Source organism: Malaclemys terrapin, chromosome 12 (genome assembly GCF_027887155.1).
Source record: "Malaclemys terrapin pileata isolate rMalTer1 chromosome 12, rMalTer1.hap1, whole genome shotgun sequence".
NCBI classification, from domain to species: domain Eukaryota; kingdom Metazoa; phylum Chordata; order Testudines; family Emydidae; genus Malaclemys; species Malaclemys terrapin.
This window is the reverse complement of record NC_071516.1, coordinates 36,144,653-36,164,794: the sequence shown is the minus strand read 5'-3', so window position 1 is coordinate 36,164,794 and position 20,142 is coordinate 36,144,653. Positions and strand designations below refer to the sequence as shown.

The following is a 20,142-nucleotide window of genomic DNA, read 5'->3' as shown; positions in this document are numbered from 1 at the left end:
TTGCAGATGACACCAAAATGAAAACATTTGAGTGCATCTAGGAAGGCAGCTTTAGAACTCTCTGAGTCATTGGATCTTGCCCCCTTGTTAATCTGGGCCACTTTCAACTAGCTTCTTAATGACTCTTCATTGGTTCCCCCCCCACACACAAAAAAAAACTAATAGAAGAATAAATATAAAAAAACCCAGAAACCACAGAAAACTAAAGGAATTGGATGGGGAGGGGAGGAAGGGAGGGCAGGGAAGGAAAAGGAGAGTAACATCTCGCTTCTATCCACTAGGGATTAATCAAAGTTTTTTGCAAATTTCAGCGAATCATTTCAAATTTGTCTAATGCCCTTCCTTTTCTAAACATTACCTGCTCTTTAGCTGCCCTGTCAGCCAGGTTGCTTCTTTCCCTGGAGGCAACCTGTCACATGAGTGTAATTTGTACATTCGTGTGTTAAAAAGCCCCGAAATGACTGAGAACTTAAGAACTGGGAAGTAGCTGACTGTGAATGTCAATGATAATTGAACCTGGTGCTATTCTAAATAGAAAGAGCTATCAGCTATTCTTGGAACTGTTTCCATCATTTCGTATGGACTCAGTAGGCATTCTGGGCTTCAGAATCATGTTTGTGGTTATTGTGCATGCTGGTTGAGTTCTCTGAGTGCTTGTTGCTGATTTGTGTGTGGATTGTTTTGTACTGGGACATATGTGTTGATTTGTGTGTGTGGCATATGAGGGGTTTGTGCTGCAGTGAGGATTCTATGTGTGTTTGGGTTTATTGTGTGTGCTCATTGCACTGTTTTGTCAATTTATGTGGTGGTTGTGTTGTGCTGGGAGATTTGGGTTGATTTGTGTGGGTGTGGGCTGTGGAGAAGGGCTATGCGTTCTCATGGCTATCGTGTGTGGTGGTTCTGTTGTTGTGTGTGTAGTTGTGTTAATTTGTTAGCCTTCCTGATTTCATCTGTGATTAACTCTTTTTCTCTGCTAAATGGGGGGACCTAATCTTTCTTTCATCTTTCTTTTCTCCTAATGTATTTCTAATTCCTCTTCTTCTTGCCTCTTATATCACTTGCTAGTGAAACTCATTTTGTCCTATAGTCTTTCTGATTTTGTCCTGACATGCCTGTGTTGTTCTTTTGTACTCATCTTTAGCTATTTGTCCATGTTTCCACCTTTTGTAGGACTCCTTTTTTGATTTGCAGACTGAACACACTTCAGAATGACATAATCCTGGAATCTTATCGTTGCAATTTCAACCAAGCCAGTCATGACCAATATTTGGAATTTCAAACTACCTGCCCTACATTTGCCATTGAAAAAAATCTCTCTCTGACAATTAGATGAATAAATCCCATTGAAACACTTTCAGCATTCCAAAAACATCAACTCCTTCATTCTGGATGAAATCATAATTCTAAACAGTGTAAACTTCCTTCTAGGTGGCCCCATTTCTTGCATTTCAGGTTCCCACTGTCTGTGAGTCATTCTCCTGCACCCACTGGGAAATTACTAGATTCCCCTGACTAGAGCATCCACACCTGAATAAGAATGTGTCTGTCTGTGAAGATGTGTGTAACCATTCCCAAAAGTTTATTTGAAAGTTGAAATGTCGGGTTCTAGTTGTGTGCTTGATTTTGTAGGATCTAAGTTCATGAATAGGAGATGAGTACATCTGTACTTACATTGAATAGATGAAGAACATCTTTCCACATTTTTACATATATTAGGTTATTACATCATGTTACTAAATTTCAACCCTATCTGTGCTTTCTGGTATCAGTAATGGAGTTTCAAAAAAAGTGAGGGTGAAATAACAAACCATGACAGTTGTGCTTGTAGCAGCAAATCTCTCATGGTCATCAGAAGCCTTGTGTCTAATAGGTGACTTTAGAAATCAGCAAGCCCTTTCTATGCTTTGGAATATTGAATATCCCTACGGGTTTCTTTACTGGGGTAATTCCAAATATTAATCATGGTGAAAACCTACACACAACTGTAACATCCTGGTCTGTTTCCCCTCTTTGAAAGGACACTGGACAGTAGTCATTGTATCCATTCTCTGAATCCTATGTGCTGCTGAGCCCTCTAGATCTGGATAGTATCAGAAGTGTAGCCGTGTTAGTCTGGATCTGTAAAAAGCGACAAAGAGTCCTTATAGACTAAAAGACATTTTGGAGCATAAGCTTTCATGGGTGAATACTTACTTCGTCAGATGCATGTCATAAATCTGTATAGTGACTAGTCACTGTTCCTAGAGGTGGAGCTCTCAACACTCACATTGTTCACCAGAAATGAGCCATTCAGTGCCTCTGCTTTCTGGGCATAGATTTCCCATGAACTCTGGCATATTTCCTCCTACAAAAGAGATAATCTCTTCCAAAAAGATGCTTACATTTAGAAATAACATTCATAAAACCAAATGGAATTAACAACTGGACAAAAATGTATTTCCCAAACTACGTTTCACTGCTACCGAGGAAGGGCTTCCCCAGGACTCATTCCATATTTCCTACTACAAAAGAGTTGATCCCATCTGAAATGATGGTTCTGATTAGAAATTACATTTATAAAAACAAAATGGAATTATAAAACAGACAAAGACATGTTCCCCAAACTATCACAGCAACCTTATCCAAGGAAAGAATGGCAGACCTCCTGAATCTAATTATCCATCCTATGATCTTTCACACGGTATCTCAGAGCCAAATGTTCAAAGGGACTGAGGGTCCATTCTGCAGATGTAGATGCATGGAAAATTTTTAAAAAAGGCCTTGGGCACTTTGGAAAATATTACCCATAAATGTTATGCACTGAATAGCTCTCAAAAAGGAGGTTCCAAATACTTGCCAATAAAGAAACTTAGTCTCTGATTCCCATTAGGAGACATTCAAGAAATCTCTTTCTGTAATATGGGGTGGAGAGAAAGGAAATGTCTAAAAAATGTTATGTGTTGTTAAACAAAAAAATGATACCATTTCTGCGGAGATTCAGGTGGAAATATGACATTAAGGCATGCTTACACTTCATAGAGTGTATTCAAATTTATGCAGCTTCTCATAACAGTATGTTAACACTGTGAACTTATATAACACTCATTTACATAAATATTAAAATGCTGTACAGTGTCTTCAGTATCATATCTCTGTTTTACACAAGAGCATGTGAGGACATATAGACAGCTCTTTTTTCCTAAATTTCAAGTCACATTAAGAAAACGGGAAGTGGTATGATCATCATCGATTACATGAGGGAGGGAAGAGAAGCACAGTAAGAGGAAGTGATAAACCCAAGATCAGGGAGAGGCTAAGCCAGGAATAAAACCCATCTCTCTGGAATCAAATTCTAGTGTCCACTCCATTAGAATATGGTGGACTCTGCCATGTAAATATGGTTTAAAAAATGTATCAGCTCAGCAATAGGATGTTTCTGAGTTTTCCTTATGAAGCCAATGGACATTTTTTTAAATGTTTACCCCAAAGGCCTCCACCATCTGGAGTCTTGACTCAGTCATTGGGATGGCTGCCAGCAGGGAGAAGCCAGTATTGAAAATATGACTGTTTTGTAATGCACATTAGATTCTTAATTGCATAATTTCTTTCATTTTCCCTAGATGAAGCTGACGACAAACATACACAAGGGAAATCAAATTACCATCATACAATTCATCCTCCTGGGATTTGGGGATCTCCCTCAACTTCATATTCTCCTCTTCCTGCTGTTTCTCGTGATTGCAACCATGGCCAGGAACATCCTAATTGTTGCGCTAGTTGTGGCTAATCAGCAGCTTCACATCCCCACGTATTTCTTCCTGGGGAACTTGTCCTGCTTGGAGACCTGCTACACATTCACCATCCTGCCCAAGATGCTGGCCGGTCTCCTGACTGGAGACAGAACCATTTCTATCGCTGGATGCATCACTCAATTATATGCCTTTGGTTCTCTGGCAGGCACAGAATGTTGTCTCTTATCAGTGATGTCTTATGATTGGTATTTAGTGGTATGCAAACCTCTGCATTACGCAGCACTTATGGATGGCAGGTTGTGCCTCCAGCTATTGGCTGGGTTGTGGATAGGTGGATTTATGTCTGCTTCCACGTCTATATTTATGTTGTCACAATTAATGTTCTATGGGCCCAATGAAGTTGACCATTTCTATTGTGATTTTCATCCCATAATAAAACTCCTGCACTGACACCCTCGTGGTGGAAGTTGCTAGTTTCATATCTTCCTCCATATTCACCCTGCCTCCATTTCTATTAACGTTGACATCCTATGTTTGTATCATCTCCACCATCCTGAGAATCCCTTCCGCCACTGGGAGGCAAAAGGCCTTTTTCACCTGCTCTTCTCACATTATCCTGGTGACAATTTTCGATGGGACCCTGATCCTGGTGTATCTGCTATTGGACTCTTATGCACTGAGGGACCTGAACAAAGTGTTCTCTGTCTTTTATGTCCTGATCCATTTGTCAACCCCCCCCCCCGCCCCTCATCTACAGCCTGAGAAACAAGGAGGTAAAGGAAGATTTGAGAAAAGGTCTCCTTAGATCTTTTGTGTTTTACAAGAATTCAAAATTTTAAGCTAATATATATATGGGCCAATCATGGGGATATGATCATGCAAATTCTGACTCACATGAGTAGCACATACTCATCTTTGTGTGCCTGCTGAACTCATGACTGTCAGAATCATAACTTCCTGTATCCAAGTGTCAAGTCTGTGTGTTGCCTACCTGTGGGCATCTGACTTATTTTGGAGGAAAATGAGAACACCGAGCTGTACACCTAGACTTTCACTGCACCCTCACACCCACTCTCATGTCTGAAGAACCCTGTGCATCCTCCTTGAATTGGGATAATTCTCCTTTGAGTGTGGATGAATTTCAAAGTAAATATTTTAATTAGTTCATGAGAATAAAATAATTAAAATAAGATCCTTAAGAAATTTAGCATTTGTCATTTCTAGTTTTGTCCCAAGTGATCTTAAAACTAGACTAAAACATACTCTTCACACTTTGTTTAATGTTAGAACTCATTTAAAATATTTGTGTAGGTTACATTTGAAGACATTAGGTGGTAATGAAGCTCTAGGTTAAGAAGAATGTTGTCAAATAACCAGATTAGGAATAAATTTTACTCATGGTCAGGTCAGTAGCTCAGGTTACTTTGTACTGGGACCCTGGTGACATCAGGGGTAAATCAACCAATCTCCAGTCATCATCTCCTACTCATTTGAATGTTTCAATTCTATTACATGAAACGACTGCATACGGAAAGTAGATGAACAGGTGTGGCAAGAGTTCTCATTGATATTTCGGCCCCCATCAGTATTATTCAATTTCCCATGGCCACAAGCTACCTTCATGACAGGGTTGGTGAGTCTCTGCTACACTATTCCAGGATCAGCCAACGGAAAGATTTCTGAGTCAGGAAGAAGCAGTCTCCTCCTCTCTGCTCTCCCTTGCTCCCTGGCAACAGTAATTTTCTTCTGGCGGGTCATGGAGCTGGAAAATAAAATTGTACTGCCTAAATTGCCTATTTCTGTCTTTTCAGTTTGGTTTTATCTCCAATTTTTAAAACTATTATTATATAAGATGCATGTGTATGGGCCTAGAAAGACACTATATGAAAGATAGATATTATACTAATTCCAGAATAACTAGTAACAAAAACTCTGATCGATAAACTGACTTATAGGAATAACGTCTGTACATGAAAATTAGTGGCAGGCTGCTATACATACTTGGTCCAGACCAAGAGATGGAGAAATCATTTTCTGCATGTAAATGGTGTATATTTACACCATGGAAACACATTCACAAAGCTGTCTGATGTCTTACTGATCCACCAAAGAAGAGAGATGGAAGCCAGCATGCTTGGAGCAAGCATGAATATTCCAATTGTCCTCAGCTATGAGACAAGTTTCTGGAGCTGAAGGATGTCAAACCTGTGCTATAAATCTTTTTATATTGAGTTTGAGGGAGAGTGGATAGGACATAGGATCAAAATTTAATTGTCTGTGAATCCTTGGGCCTCGTTGTGACTCATGTGTGTTGCTCAATTAACTTCACTAGATGTTTGCCTCAGTAAGAATTCAGTGAGTCCCTCAATGAGTGGCACTGACTTTTCTAAGGATTTGGGGGTTGCCATATGTGGCTGTCATGGAGAGAACGTATTGGAGATGCTCTTTCCAGGCTGTGGTAGAATGAAGGAAGAGTGATGGATGGATGGCAAAGAGGAACAATCCTTATTATCAAATGTAATAGATGGGAAAGTTCAGGGTGTGCTGAAGAAACAGAACAGCTCCACCCATATCCCACCCAGGGTCCTGTTCTTCCTGATGGCCACAATGCACTGCATGCTTTGAACTATTCATGCATGTTGGTAGGAGGATCACACACCAGGAAGGGCTCAGAGATGAAGAGGGAATTAAGATACTAAGTGTTCAGAAGGAGGAAGAGAGAGAGGAAACATTTGCCTTCTCTCCTGCCTGGAGAAAGAATGATGGAGATACTGAAATGTTGAAAGGAAAGAAAGAATAGGAAAGAGTTAATGAGAGTGGATGGATATAAACTATTTAGGAAGGACAGGCAGGGCAGAAAAGGAGGGGGAGTTGCACTGTATGTAAGAGAGGAGTATGACTGCTCAGAGCTCCGGTATGAAACTGCAGAAAAATCTGAGAGTCTCTGGCTTAAATTTATAAGTGTGAGCAACAAGGGTGATGTCGTGGTGGGAGTCTGCTATAGACCACCAGACCAGGGGGATGAGGTGGACGAGGCTTTCTTCTGGCAACTAGCAGAAGTTACTAGATCGCAGGCCCTGGTTCTCATGGGAGACTTTAATCACCCTGATATCTGCTGGGAGAGTAATACAGCGGTGCACAGACAATCCAGGAAGTTTTTGGAAAGTGTAGGGGACAATTTCCTGGTGCAAGTGCTGGAGAAACCAACTAGGGGCACAGATTTTCTTGACCTGCTGCTCACAAACAGGGAAGAATTAGTGGGGGAAGCAAAAGTGGATGAGAACCTGGGAGGCAGTAACCATGAGATGGTCGAGTTCAGGATCCTGACACAAGGAAGAAAGGAGAGCAGCAGAATACAGACCCTGGACTTCAGAAAAGCAGACTTTGACTCCCTCAGGGAACTGATGGGCAGGATCCCCTGGGAGAATAACATGAGGGGAAAAGGAGTCCAGTACAGCTGGCTATATATTAAAGAATCCTTATTGAGGTTGCAGGAAAAAAACATCCCGATATGTAGAAAGAATAGTAAATATGGCAGGCAACCAGCTTGGCTAAACAGTGAAATCCTTGCTGATCTTAAACGCAAAAAAGAAGCTTACAAGAAGTGGAAGATTGGACAAATGACCAGGGAGGAGTATAAAAATATTGCTCAGGCATGCAGGAGTGAAATCAGGAAGGCCAAATCGCACTTGGAGTTGCAGCTAGCAAGAGATGTTAAGAGTAACAAGAAGGGTTTCTTCAGGTATGTTAGCAAGAAGAAGAAAGTCAAGGAAAGTGTGGGCCCCTTACTGAATGAGGGAGAAAACCTAGTGACAGAGGATGTGGAAAAAGCTAATGTACTCAATGATTTTTTTGCCTCTGTCTTCACGAATAAGGTCAGCTCCCAGACTGCGGCACTGGGCAGCACAGTATGGGGTGAAGGTGACCAGCCCTCTGTGGAGAAAGAAGTGGTTCGGGACTATTTAGAAAAACTGGACGAGCACAAGTCCATGGGGCCGGATGCGCTGCGTCCGAGGGTGCTAAAGGAGTTGGCAGATGTGATTGCAGATCCATTGGCCATTATCTTTGAAAACTCATGGCAATCGGGGGAGGTCCCGGATGACTGGAAAAAGGCTAATGTAATGCCCATCTTTAAAAAAGGGAAGAAGGAGGATCCGGGGAACTACAGGCCAGTCAGCCTCACCTCAGTCCCTGGAAAAATTATGGAGCAGGTCCTCAAGGAATCAATTATGGAACACTTAGAGGAGAGGAAAGTGATCAGGAACAGTCAGCATGGATTCACCAAGGGCAAGTCATGCCTGCCTTACCTAATTGCCTTCTATGAGGAGATAACTGTCTCTGTGGATGAGGGGAAAGCAGTGGACGTATTATTCCTTGACTTTAGCAAAGCTTTTGATACGGTCTCCCACAGTATTCTTGCCAGCAAGTTAAAGAAGTATGGGCTGGATGAATGAACTATAAGGTGGATAGAAAGCTGGCTAGATCGTCGGGCTCAACGGGTAGTGATCAATGGCTCCATGTCTAATTGGCAGCCGGTTTCAAGTGGAGTGCACCAGGGGTCGGTCCTGGGGCCGGTTTTGTTCAATATCTTCATTAATGATCTGGAGGATGGCATGGTCTGCAATCTCAGCAAGTTTGTAGATGACACTAAACTGGGAGGAGTGGTAGATACGCTGGAGACTAGGGATAGGATACTGAGGGACCTAGACAAATTAGAGGATTGGGCCAAAAGAAACCTGATGAGGTTCAACAAGAACAAGTGCAGAGTCCTGCACTTAGGACAGAAGAATCCCATGCACTGCTACAGACTAGGGACCAAATGGCTAGGCAGCAGTTCTGCAGAAAAGGACCTAGAGGTTACAGTTGATTAGAAGCTGGATATGAGTCAACAGTGTGCCCTTGTTGCAAAGAAGGCTAATGGCATTTAGGGCTGTATAAGTAGGACCATTGCCAGCAGATCGAGAGACATGATCATTCCCCTCTATTCGGCATTGGTGAGGCCTCATCTGGAGTACTGTGTCCAGTTTTGGGTCCCACACTTCAAGAAAGATGTGGAAAAATTGGAAAGAGTCCAGCGAAGGGCAACAAAAATTATTAGGGGGCTGAAGCACATGACTTATGAGGAGAGGCGGAGAGAACTGGGATTATTTAGTCTGCAGAAGAGAAGAATGAGGGGGGATTTGATAGCTGCTTTCAACTACCTGAAAGGGGGTTCCAAAGAGGATGGATCTAGACTGTTCTCAGTGGAACCAGATGACAGAACAAGGAGTAATGGTCTCAAGTTGTAGAGGGTGAGGTTTAGGTTGAATATTAGGAAAACCTTTTTCTTTAGTAGGGTGGTGAAGCACTGGAATGGGCTACCTAGGGAGGTGGTGGAATCTCCTTCCTTAGAGGTTTTTAAGGCCAGGCTTGACAAAACCCTGGCTGGGATGTTTTAGTTGGGGACTGGTCCTGTTTTGAGCAGGGGGTTTCACTAGATGACCTCCTGAGGTCCCTTCCAACCCTGATATTCTATGATTCTATGATTCCTCTTAATTTCACTGAGTAACTCCTCGTTTTTGTGTTAAGTGAAAGAATATATAAAACTTACTTGTTCACTTTGTTCACACCATTCATGATTTTGTAGACCTCTATCATATCCCCCCTTAGTGCTCTCTTTTCAAAGCTGAAAAGTCTTTTTTAATCTCTCCTCATATGGAAACTCTTTCATACACCTAATCATTTTGGTTTCCCTTCTCTTTTTCTTTCCCAATTCTAAAATATCCTTTTTGAAATGGGGTGAGCAGAACTGCATTCTGTATTCAAGATGCGGGCATGTCTTGGATTTATATAGAGGCAATATGGTATTTTCTGTCTCAGTATCTACCCCTTTCTTAATGATTCTGAACATTCTTTACTCTTTTGACTGCAGGTGCACATTGAGTGGATGTTTTCAGAGAACTATCCACAATGACTCCAAGATCTCTTTCTTGAGTGGTAACAGGTAATTTAGTCCCCATTATTTTGTATGTATAATTGGGATTATATTTTCCAACGTGCATTACTTTGCATTTATCAACATTCAATTTTATCTTCCCTTTTGGTGCCTAGTCACCCAGTTTTGTGAGGTCCTTTTGTAACTCTTCGCAGTCTGCTTTGGACTTAACTATCTTGAATAATTTTCTATCATCTGCAAATTTTGCCACCTTAATTTTTACCCCTTTTCCCAGATCATTTATGAATATGTTAAACAGCCCTGGTCCCAGTAGAGACCCCAGGGGACACTGCTATTTACCTCTCTCCATTCTGAAAACTGACCATTTATTCCTACCCTTTTCCCCCTATCTTTTAACCAGTTACTGATCTATGAAAGGACCTTCCCTCTTATCCCAGGACTGCTTACTTTGCTTAAGAGTCTTTGGTTAGGGAACTTGTCAAAGGCTTTCTGAAAGTCTAAGTACACTAAATCCACTGGATCACTCTTGTTCACATGCTTATTGACCTCCTCAAAGTATTCTAATAGATCAGTGAGACATGATGTCCCTTTAAAAAAGCCATATTGACTCTTCCCAAACAAATCATGTTCATGTAAGTGTCTGGCAGTTCTGTTCTTTGGACTTAACTATCTTGAATAATTTTGTATCATCTGCAAATTTTGCCACCTTAATTTTTAACCCCTTTTTCCAGATCATTTATGAATATGTTAAACATCCATAATTTCAACCAATTTGCCTGGTTCTGAAGTTTGTCTTACCAACCTGTAATTGCCAGTATCTCTTCTGGAGCCTTTTTTTAAAAATAGGTTTCAGATTAGCTATTCTCTAGTCATCTGGTGCAGGAGCTGATTTAAATCATACCACACTGAGTCATTTTGTAATTTCATATTGGAATTCCTTCCAAACTCTTGGATTAATATAATCTGGTCCTGTTGATTTACTAATGTTTAATTTATTGATATCCAAAACCTCCCCTATTGACACCCCAATCTTTGATGGTTCCTCAGGTTTGTCACCTAAAAAGAATGGATTATGCATGAGGAATCTCCCTTACATTCTCTCCAGTGAAGACTGAAGCAAACAATTCATTTAATGTCTTCACAATGGCCATATTTTCCTTGAATGCTCCTTTAGCACCTCGATCATCCAGTGGCCCAACTGATTGTTTAATAAGCTTCCTGCTTGTTAGGCATTTAAAAATATTTTTGCTCTTATATGTTGGTTAATTTGCTCTTCGGATTCTTTCTTTTTTTTTGGGGGGGGGGGGAGGCTTCCTAAGTATATTTTTACACTTGTCTTGCCAGAGTTTGTGCTCCTTTCTATTTTCCTCAGTAGGATTTAACTTCCAAGTTTAATAGGATATCTTTTTGCCTCTAACCACATCTTTTACTTTGTTGTTTAGCCATGGTGCCATTTTTTTGATCCTCTTACTATTTTGTTTTTTAAATTTGGGGTATATATTTAATTTGAGCCTTTATTCTGATGTTTTTTAAAAGTTTCCATGGAGCTTTCAGGCATTTCACTTTGGGGACTGTTCCTTTTAATTTTCAATTAACTAGCTTCCTCATTTCCGTGCCGTCCCCCTTTCTAAACTTAAATGCTACTGTGGTGGGCTTCTTTGATTTTTGCCACCACACAAGGATATTAAATTTACTTATTTAGGTCGCTATTACTAAACGGTTCAGCTATAGTTACCTCTTGGACCAGATCCTGTGCTCCACTTAGGACTAAATCAAGAATTGCCTCTCCTCTTGTGGGTTCCAGGACTAGCAGCTCCAAGAAGCAGTCATTTAAGGTGTCAAGAAACTTTATCACTTCATCCTGTCCTTAGGTGGCATGTACCCAGTCAATATGGGGATAGTTGAACTACCCCATTATTATTATTATTATTATTATTATTATTATTAATAAGGGTTTTTTATTTTATTTTAATGTCCTCTCTAATCTCCCTGAGCATTTCACAATCACCACCATGTCAGGTGGTCAGTAATATATCCCTAATTCTATATTCTTATTATTAGAGCATGGAACTACTATCCATAGAGACTCTATGGTACAGTTTGGTTCCTTTAAGATTTTTCTTTATTTGATTCTTCACTTTCTTTCACATATAGTGCCACTCCCCCACCAGCATGCCCTACTCTGTTGTTCCGATATATTTTGTACCCTGGTATTATTATGTCCCATTGATTATCATCATTCCACCAAGTTTCTGGGATGTACCTGTTGGCTTTCCCAAACCCTTAGTTTAAAAACTCCTCTACAATCTTTTAAAATTTTAAATGCCAGCAATCTGTTTCCATTTTGGTTTAGGTGGAGCCCATCCTTCTGTAGAGGCACCTCCTTCCACAAAAAGTTCCCCAGTTCCTAATAAACCTAACCCCCTCCTCTCTATACTATTGTTTAATCCATGCATTGAGACCCTGCAGTTCCGCTATGTAATTGACCATGCATGTGGAACTGGAAGCATATCAAAAAATGCTCCCATGAAGGTCCCTGACTTTAATCTCTTACCTAGCTGTCTAAATTTGGTCTCCAGGACCTCTCTCCTTTCTTTTCCTATGTCAATGAAACCTACATGTACCATGTCCACTGGTTCCTCCCCAAAACTACACATAAGTCTATCTAGAGGTCTTCAGAGATCTGCAACCTTCGCACCTGGCAAACAATCTACCATGAGGTTCTCCCAGTCATCGCAAACCATACTATCTATCTTTTTAAGCAAAGAATCCCCCATTACTGTTACCTGGCTCTTTCTAGTAACCGTGGATCCTTCCCTAGGACAGGTATCTCAGTGCAAGAGGATACTACCATGACATCATCTGGAGGGAAGGTTTCAACTATGGAACAGTTTCTTTTCTGCTCAATTTTGGTGTTCCCCTTCCCTGAGACTTTCATCCTCCTACCAACAGCACAGAGGCTGTCAGATCGGGGTTTGGGACTGTTCTACTGTGCCCCGGAAAGTCTCCTGTGTGTACCTTTCTGTCTCCCTTAGCTCCTCCAGCTCAGACGCTCTGGTCTCCAGAGCCTGTACTCGGTCTCTGAGAGCCAGGAAGTCCTTGCAGAAAATATGCACATATACCACATGCCCACAAGGCAGGTAATCAAACATCCTGCATTTTGTGATTTAACTGGATAGCTCCTACTCTGCTGCTGGACTTCTGCCTACATTCTATTTTTCCTCTTGCAGCTTTTTTTGTTGGATATTGTTTCTTTGTGTTTTTTGGAAGGAAGGGGGCAGGGGAGGTTTATTGCCCTATGTTTAAAGAATGTTAATCAGGTGTATCTAGCACTCCCACTCCTTCTCTAAACTCCCTCAGAAAACTCCCATTAGCTGCTCCTGGTCCTGAGATCCTCCTGTCACTTAGAAGCTAGCTTTTTAACCCCCTGTTCTCCTGAGTAGCCCCGCCCCCTGCTTATGGCTTAATGGATGCTAAAGGGCTTACGCAGACAGCTGAAGGTGAGATGTGTTCAACCATAGAGATACCAGGCAGTAGTTACATTTCCAATGTCAATTAACTTTGGCCTTTTTTTTAAATTTGTACCCCAACTGCCTCCATTTTCTGGAATCTTGACTCAACTGTTGGGATGGCTACTATCAGGGAGAAAATGGAATAGAAAATATGACTGTTTTGTAATGGAAGTTAGATTCTCAATTGCATAATTTCTTTTATTTCCCCTAGATGAAGCTGACGACAAACATACACAAGGGGAATCAAACAACCATCACACAATTCATCCTCCTGGGATTTGGCGATCTTCCTCAACTTCCTATTCTTCTCTTCCTGCTGTTCCTAGTGATTTATATTGTGACCATGGCTGGGAACATCCTCATCATTGCACTAGTTGTGACTGATCAGCATCTTCACACCCCCATGTACTTCTTCCTAGGGAACTTGTCCTGCTTGGAGACCTGCTACACCTCCACCATTCTGCCCAGGGTTCTGGCCAGTCTCCTGACTAGGGACAGGTCTATTTCTGTTACGGGCTGCATCACTCAATTTTATTTCTTTGGTTCTCTGGCAGGGACAGTTTGCTTTTATCTGTGATGTCCTATGATCGGTATTTAGCAATATGCAAACCTCTGCATTATGCAACACGTATGAATGGCAGGTTGTGCCTCCAGTTATTGGTTGGGTTGTGGATAGGTGGATTTATGTCTGTTTCCATCTTTATATTTATGTTGTCACAATTAACGTTCTGTGGCCCCAATTAAATTGACCATTTCTTTTGTGATTTTCATCCAATAACAAAACTCTCCTGCACTGACACCCACATGGCAGAAGTTGCTGGTTTAATATCTTGCTCTATGTTCACATTGCCTACATTTCTGTTGATGCTGACATCCTATGTTTGTATCATCTCCAACATCCTGAGAATCCCTTCCACCACTGGGAGACAAAAGGTTTTTTCCACGTGCTCCTCTCATCTCATCGTGGTGACAATTTTCTATGGGACATTGATCCTGGTGTATCTGCTCTCAGACTCTGATGCACTGAGGGACCTGAACAAAGTTTTCTCTGTCTTCTATGGAGTCCTGACACCTTTGGTCAACCCCCTCATATACAGCCTGAGAAACAAGGAGGTAAAGAAAGTTTTGAGAAAAGCTCTCCTTAAATCTTTTGTCTTTTTCAGTAATTCAAAATTTTAAGTTAAAATATATATGATGTTGCATTCCATATGATTTTATGAAAATATGCTAATGTGTGTGAATATAATGTAACTTGAATATGCTTCGTGCAAAAGTTCTCTTGTAAGATAGCATTACAAAGTTTATAAAATTTATAATCTACTGAGTGTGGTCATTTCATTTGTATAAATGTATCATTCTTCTATCTGAAACTAGAAATATGAAATATTTCTAGTAATTTCTAGTAATATTGTAATTATTATTATTATTATTTCTAATAATATTGTAATTATGCAAAGTGTGGGCCATTAATGGTCCCATCAACTAGGACAATTGTTTGTAAAGGCTCTGTTTACATGCAAACCTTCCTGTGAGTCAGGCCATGAAGTATGAAGGCTTTGGGTCTCACAGGACATGTGACCATGTCACCTGGTACTGGAATACATCTTAATCCTGGTGCTTTTCCATTTAGAAGGAGGGGTGAGGACCCAGAGAGACAAAAGATTCCCGCCTTGTGCCAAAGCTATGTAAGGGAGGAACAGAAGAAGGGAGGTTCCAGTCATGAGAAATCCCCTACTTACCACCTGAGCTGGAGCTAACAATAACTGTACAAGGGGAAAGGATTGGTCCCAGACCAGGAAGGAGTCCAGTCTGTAAAAGAAGCATATTGGAACATCTCTGAGGGTGGAATTTTATCTGTAATCAGTTTCTTAATGTATTAGGTTTAGACTTGCGTGTTTTGTTTTATTTTGCTTGGTAATATACTTTGTTCTGTCTGTTATTACTTGGAACCACTTAAATCCTACTATTTATTCTTAATAAAATCACTTTTGCTTAGTAATTAACCCAGAGTAAGTAATTAATACCTGGAGGAGCAAAAAGCTGTGCATATCTCTCTATCAGTGTTATATAGGGTGGACAATTTATGAGTTTACCCTGTATAAGCTTTATACAGAGTAAAACGGATTTATTTGGGGTTTGAGGTCCCATTGGGATCTGGGTGTATGGGTACTAGACACAAAAGCACATCTTAAGCTGTTTTCAGTTAAGTCTGCAGCTTTGCGGTGCGTGGTTCAGACCCTGGGTCTGTGTTGGAGCAGACTGGCATGTCTGGCTCGACAAGGCAGGGTTCTGGAGGCCCGAACTCACAGGGAAAATGGGCTCAGCATGTCAGGTGACAGTCCCAAGGGGGTGTCTATTACTGAACCTGTCACAATATACATGAGCCAGTCATGGGGTTATGACATTCCACATTCTGACTCATGTAACCTAGGGGTTATGGTGGACGAGAAGCTGGATATGAATCAACAGTGTGCCCTTGTGGCCAAGAAGGCAAACAACATTTTGGGCTGTATAAGAAGGAGCATTGCTAGCAAATCGAAGTACATGATCAATCCCCTCTATTCGGCATTGGTGAGGCCTCATCTGGAGTATTGTGTTCAGTTTTGGGCCCCACACTACAAGAAGGATGTGGAAAAATTGAAAAGAGTCCAGTGGAGGGTAACAAAAATGATTAGGCGGATAGAGCACATGACTTATGAGGAGAGGCTGAGGGAACTGGGATGATTTAGTCTCCAGAAGAGAAGAATGAGGGGGGATTTGATAGCTCCTTTCAACTACTTGAAAGGGGGTGAGACGTTGTGCATTCTATATGGTTTTATAAAAACATAATAAGAAGTGAATATAATGTAACTGGAATAGTTTTATAAAAATATGATAGGTGAATATAATGTAACTGGAATATGCTTCATGCAAAAGGTCTCTTGTAAGGTATCATTACAAAGCTTATAATCTACTGAGTGTGATTATCCTATTTGTATAAATGTACCATTCTTGAACCTAAAACTAGAAATATGAAATATAACTCTGAGGACCTATTGTAATTATGCAAAGTGTGGGCCATTAATAGTGGTTTGGAATCTTGATGACTCCCATTAACCAGGACCATTGTCTGCAGATGGCTGTGTTTACCTGTTAGTCTTCCTGTATATGTGTGTGCTGGCAAGTGGGTAATGAAGTCTTGCAGTGACATGTGATCATGTCACCTGACCTGGAATCCTTCTTTAACCTGGGTGCTTTTCCAGTAAGGGAGGGTGAAAACCCATAGGGACAAAGGGTTCCCTTCCCGCCTTATGCAAAAGATATATAAAGGGGTGGAAGAGAACAGAGGGTGAGAGGAGCCATCATGAAGAATCCCCTAGCTATCACCTGAGCAGCAACAAGAGCTGTACCAGGGGAAAGAATTGTGCCAAGGCCTGGAAGGTGTCCAGTCTGAGAAAAAGTTTACTGAAGCATCTCTGAGGGTGAGATTATCTGTATTCAGTTTGATTAGACATAGATTTGTGCATTTTATTTTATTTTGCTTGGTGACTTACTTTGTTCTGTCTGTTACTACTTGGAATCATTTAAATCCTACTTTCTGTATTTAATAAAATCACTTTCTACTTAGTGATTAACTCAGAGTATATATTAATACCTGGGGGAGCAAACAGCTGTGCATATCTCTCTATCAGTGTTATAGAGGGTGAACAATGTATAAGCTTTATACAGGGTACAACGGATTTATTTGGGTTTATACCCCATTGGGAGTTGGGCATCTGAGTGCTAAAGACAAGCACACTTCTGTGAGCTGTTTTCAGGTAAACTTGCAGCTTTGGGGCATGTGATTCAGACCCTGGGTCTGTGTTGGAGCAGATGGGAGTGTCTGGCTCAGCAAGACAGGGTGCTGGAGTCCTGAGCTGGCAGGGAAAACAGAAGCAGGGGTAGTCTAGGTAAGTCAGGTGGCAGCTCCCAAGGGGGTTTCTGTGATTCAACCCATCACAGGGGGTTCCAAAGAGGATGGATCTAGACTGTTTTCAGTGGTACCAAATGATAGAACAAGGAGTAATGTTCTCAAGTTGCAGAGGGGGAGGTTTAGGTTGGATATTAGGAAAAACTTTTTCACTGGGAGGGTGGTGAAGCACTGGAATGGGTTGCCTAGGGAGGTGGTGGAATCTCCTTCCTCAGAAGGTTTTTAGGTCAGGCTTGACAAAGCCCTGGTTGGGATGATTTAGTTGGGGTTGGTCCTGCTTTGAGCAGGGGGTTGGACTAGGTGACCTCCAGAGGTTCCTTCCAACCCTGATATTCTATGGTTCTACGTGAGTAGCCCATACTCATCTTTGTGTGCCTGCTGAACTCATGACTGTCAGAATCTGAACTTCCTGTATCCAAGTGTTGCCTACCTATGGGCATATCACTCATTATGGAGGAAAATTAGGACACACAGCCATATCCTTAGATATTAACTGCACACTGAGACCCACACTCATGTCTGAGGAAGCTGTGCATCCTCCTTGAATTTTGATTATTCTCCTTTGAGAGAGGATGAATCTGCAAGTAAATATTTTAATGAATTCATGACAATAAAGTAATTAAAATGACATCCTGAAGAAATTTAGCATTTGTCATCTCCAGCTTTGTCCTGAGTGATCTTAAAACTGGAGTAAAATATACTCTTCCCACTTTCCTTAATGTTATAACTCATTTACAATATTTGTGTAGGTTACATTTGAATTATTAGGTGGCAATGAAGCTCTATGTTAAGAAGAAAGTCATGAAATCACCAGATTAGGAATACATTGTACTCATGGCCAGGTCAGTAGCTCAGGTCACTTTGTACTGGGACCCTGGTAACATCAGGGGTAAATCAACCAATCCCCACTCTTCATTTCCTGCTAATTTTACTGTTTCAGTTCAATGACCAGAAATGGCTGAAGAGGGGAAGGTAAATAGACAAATGGGCCAAGAGTTCTCATTGAAATCTTAACCCCTCCAACAGTGTTATTCAATGTTCCATGGCAATAACATCTGCATTCTACCTATTTCTATGCTTCTTCAGAATGCTGGTGGGACTCCGCTGCACTGGCCCAGGACCAGTGCAGGGAAGTGTTTCTGACTCAGGAGGATGTTGTTCCCTCCTCTCTGCTCTTCCCTTACTCCCTGACAGCAGAAATTTGCTCCTTGACAGGTCATTGGGGATGGAATCTAAAATTGTAATGCCAATATAGTCTGTCTTATCAGTTTGGTGTCATCTGCATATTGTATAACAATTAGCATATAAGATACACATGTATGGGCCGAGATAGATGCTTTCTCTCTCTCTCTAAGATATTAAATCCAGAATGACCTGTAACAAAACCTCAGGCCTCTAAACTGACTTAAAGGAATAATATCTGTACATGTAAATTAGTGTCAGGCTGCTATATATGCTTGGTCGAGACTCTAGAGGGAGACAGGATTTTATGCACATCAATCGGGTATATTTACACTATGGCTCCACATTCACAAAGCTGTCTGATGTCTTACTGGTCCACCAAAGAGGAGAGATGGGAGCCAGCATGGTTGCAGCATGCACGGACATTCCAATTGCCCTCAGCCATGGGACAAGTATCTAGAGCTGAGGGATGTCAAACCTGTGCTAGACATCTTTTCACGTTAAGTTTCAGGGGAAAATGGATTAGGGCATAGAGTCAAAATTCAATCGTCTGTGAGTCCTCGGGCCTCATTGTGACTCATGTAAGTTGCCCAAATAACTTTCCTGGAAGTTTGCCTAAGTAAGAATTCAATGAGTCCCTCAATGTGTGGCATTGGCTTTTCCAAGGACTTGGGGGTTGCCGTATGTGGCGGTCATGAAGAGCACGTATTGGAGATACTCTTTCCATGCTGTGGTAGAATGAAGGAAGAGTGATGGATGGATGGCAAAGAGAAGCAATCCCTATTATCGAATGTAATAGATAGGAAAGTTCAGGGTGTCCTGGAGAAACAGGAAAGCTCCACCCAGATCCCACCCACAGCCCTGTTCTTCCTGGTGGCCACAGTGCACAACACACTTGGAACTATTCAAGCATTGTGGTAAGAGGATCACACCCCAGGAAGATCTCGGAGATGAAGAGGAAGAGAAGATACTCAGCATTCAGGAGGAGGAAAAGAGAGAGGAAACATTTGCCTTCTCTCATGCATGCAGAAAGGGTAAGGAAGAGCCTGAAATGTTGAAGGAAAGAAGGAATAGGAAAGCAGTAATGAAGGTCTAACTTCATCAGAGACATGGGAGATACAGGAGGAATGAATGTGCTTCCAAGGGGGAAATGAGGCTGATGGAGGGTCACCTATTACCAGGGTACCCCAGGCTGGCTGCCCTTTTACAACATCTGCATTCTACATAAGAACAGCCATACTGGATGAGACCAAAGGTCCATCTAGCCCAGTATCCTGTCTCTGACAGTAGCCAATGTCAGGTGCCCCAGCAGGAATGAACAGAACAGGAAATCATCAAGTGATCCATCCCCTGTCACCCAGTCCCAGCTTCTAGCAAAGAGAGGTTAGGGACACTTCAGAGCCTGGTTTTCCATCCCTGTCAACCTGGCTAATAGCCATTGATAGACCTATCTTCCATTAATATATCTAGCTCTTTTTTAACCCTGTTATAGTCTTGGCCTTCACAAAATCCTCTGACAGAGAGTTCCACAGGTTGACTGTGCATTGTGTGAACAAATATTTCCTTTTCTTTTGTTTTAAACCTGCAGTCTATTAATTTCATTTGGTGATCTCTACTTCTTGTGTTATGGAAAGGACTAAATAACACTTCCTTATTTACTTTCTCCACACTAGTCATGATTTTATAGACCTCTATCATAACCCCCTTAGTCGTCTCTTTTCTAAGCTGAAAAGTCACAATTTGAATAAGCTCTCCTCATTCTGATGCTGCATCAGAATGTCCTCATCATATAACAGCACCATGGCACCACTCTACATCTCAGATGCAATGCCT

General features: G+C 41.4%; 1 pseudogene; it reads left to right on the top strand.

Annotated features, from left to right (window-relative positions):
* The first annotated feature begins 13,389 nt into the window (after positions 1–13,389).
* LOC128846818 (olfactory receptor 1020-like) lies at positions 13,390–14,357 on the top strand (annotated as a pseudogene).
* Positions 14,358–20,142: the final 5,785 nt, after the last annotated feature.